This window comes from Gadus macrocephalus, chromosome 14, assembly GCF_031168955.1.
Source record: "Gadus macrocephalus chromosome 14, ASM3116895v1".
NCBI lineage: Eukaryota > Metazoa > Chordata > Actinopteri > Gadiformes > Gadidae > Gadus > Gadus macrocephalus.
In genome coordinates this window covers 6348253-6351462 of record NC_082395.1, presented here as the reverse complement: position 1 = coordinate 6351462, position 3210 = coordinate 6348253, and positions in this window count along the sequence as shown.

Sequence of the window (3210 nt, the reverse complement as noted above, 5' to 3'; positions counted from 1 at the left end):
ACTTCTCATCCTGATACATTCTGTTCAATGTTACCCTGTTAAATGATTGATGGACAGAGAGCAACACACACAGAGAGAGACCGTGACCTAGAGAAAGAGAGGGAGAGTGACTAGCTGTTAAGGAGATAGGAGAGAGAGAGAGAGAGAGAGAGAGAGAGAGAGAGAGAGAGAGAGAGAGAGAGAGAGAGAGAGAGAGAGAGAGAGAGAGAGAGAGAGAGAGAGAGAGAGAGAGAGAGAGAGAGAGAGAGAGACAGAGACAGACAGACAGACAGACAGACAGACAGACAGACAGACAGACAGACAGACAGACAGACAGACAGACAGACAGACAGACAGACAGACAGACAGACAGACAGACAGACAGACAGAGTGACCTACAGAGACCTAAATGAGAGGAGAGAGAGAGAGACCCAGAGAGAGAGAGAGAGAGAGAGAGAGAGAGAGAGAGAGAGAGAGAGAGAGAGAGAGAGAGAGAGAGAGAGACCGGGAGAGGAGAAAGGGCAGAACTGAAAGAGATAGAGTAGGGAGTGAGAGAGGGCTGTCTCCCGTGGCCGTGTGGCCTTGTGTGTCCGAGCATGTGCCTGTGGGCCGCGCGTGTCTCTCTCCTGATCTGTCCTCAGCAGCCCCTTCCAACAAACACACACCCCATTTATCGTTATCCTATAATTCCCCATAACATCTAAATATGGTGCTCCAGAAAATGGAACTACTCCAATTCATGCTGTGATTGTCCTCAGCTTCCCAGGGGAGACGCTTCGATACAACAACCTGCACAATAACTTCCTGTACATTTTAACGATTAAAGAGCTGATACTGTCACAGTAGGGCCGAGATTTTATCTTGTTTGTACAAAATACACAATGAGAAGAGCACTCAACCATTGAGGACACACTGTTTTTGTGTTCCAGGAACGTTTGGGTGGAATAAGAAAATATACTTCGCAACCCTTGTGTTGGGCTTGAGAGTGTCCACCACACAGGCTCACTGTAGACGTAAGGGTGAGGGGGTCTTTCAATAAAATAGCAACACCTGGCTTTGTTCAGGTACTTGGTTTGTGTGTGTGTGCATGTGTGTGTGTGTATGTGTGTGTGTGTGTGTTTGTGTGTGTACACACACACACACATACGCGTGACACACACACACACACACACACACACACACACACACACACACACACACACACACACACACACACACACACACACACACACACACACACACACACACACACACACACACACACACCTACACACACAAAGCAGCAGGAATGAGCAGCTGTTCCCAGAGTCTGGTTATTTTACTAAGAGAGCTGACCTGTCTTTAGAAATGCTTGAGAATCCTAAGAATCTCTTATGTTTGTGCTATCTGTGGCCACTGCTGAATAGTGCAGAACAGATTACAAGGCTGCACTAGGTTTCTACACGGTGAGCCCCAACACATAAAGGGGCATATGAAATTGGGTGTTTGTCAGTCAAATAGCTTGATCTTCTTGATTTGTGAGCTCTCCGTTCTTTTTCCCGGCAGGTGTTCATGACTCTCGGCTGGCACTGCAGCACATTCTCTAGGGAGAGAGGGAGAGAGTGCATAAGAGTCAGATATACAGAGCTATAGCTACAGAGAGAAAAAAAGAGAGGGAGAGAGTGACACAATGATCACACCTTTCTAATTTTTCAAATAATATTGTCTGAGTTGAGTTTATGGTAAGTTTTATGACTATACATGTTGTTTTTATGCATAATAATTGTCAGTATGGTTTTGTGATATTTTTGGCCTTTGGCAAGCAAATGTTTGTTTCCAATGCCAATGAAGCTCTTTATATTGAAATGAATTGACACTGAGAGAGAAAGAGAGAGACGAGAGAGAGACTCTCGGTCTCTCTCTGACCGAGAGTCAGAGAGAGAGTGTGTTGGTATGGGTGTGTGTGTGAGAGAGAGAGAGAGTGTGTGAGAGACAGAGAGTGTGTGTGAGTGAAAGAGAGGGAGAGCGAGAGAGTTTGTGAGAGAAAAGCGATGGAATAGGTAGGTTCCTGATAATTAGATACTCTACTGATGGACGGTCAAGATCATACAGGCTCTGCTCCTACGTGAACCTGACACCATCTTATTTAAGGACGGCCCTCTAATTGAGGGTATGGTGGTGAGGGAAGCCATCTGGTGCCGGCTTTTGTAGGAACACAATCTCAGATACTCTTCCTGACTGCATTGGTGAATACCCATAATGCAAGCTTTATAGACATGAGCTGTCACTTTAAAAGCTGTATTTTAGAATAAATTGTCTATGAAAGGGATAATAGTGTAGTGTAGTGTATTGTAAGGTTAGACAGAGTGAGGGTCATGGAGTTTAGATATATTCTGGTCTACTGAATGCAATTCCCGTGCCACTACCTTCTCGGAGCTGTGTACACCCGTTGGAAGTCCACTTAGTGAGAGCATGACAAGAGGAAGAACATGACAAGAGGAAAAACAACAAATACAAGGAAAATAAATATGGATATTTTTTTACAAAGAATTTGACAAAGCTTTGACAAAGCTCTCTCGCATCCCTGCGCTAAACCCATGTAACTGAAACGCCTATCACGCCCCCTAAAGCTAGTGCTCTCTCGTTAAGAATGCACATCGGAAGAACCCCGTTCCAGCCATTGAAACCTGAGATGAAAGCGGGGAACAAGGTTACTATAGAGTGATCGACTCCGGACTAAAAGGTTCTGGGTTCGATCACCAATGACTGCTGCCTGCTCTCATAAGGCATGCTAGAGCAATATGCCTACCTGCTCATGACATGTATCTGACTTCACTTAGATACACAGAGTCTGCTAATTGACAAAATTGTAGATAGTCGTAAAACTGCAGCTTTGTAGGCAAATGGTGCAGCAGATAAAAGGAGGTTCTCAGGCTAGCGAGTGGCAGGACGTTGGGAGAACGAAATGCATTGAATGAAAGGTTGAAGTCACACTCAGCCTCCACATTCCTCCATCTGGATGATGAGCTGAGGCATAGAATAGGCCTACTCAGCTGTATCCTGTCTCCCACACTAAAGAAAAAAATTGTATTGTTTATTTGGCTATAAAGGAAAACTATGCAAGACGGTTCAAATATCTTTCCAGCTATTTTCATTATTTTAAACAGACACTGAATATAATCCCATTCACATTCCCAATTATTTAAGACATGACCCCATCCACGAAACATATCCATTGTGTAAAACATATAT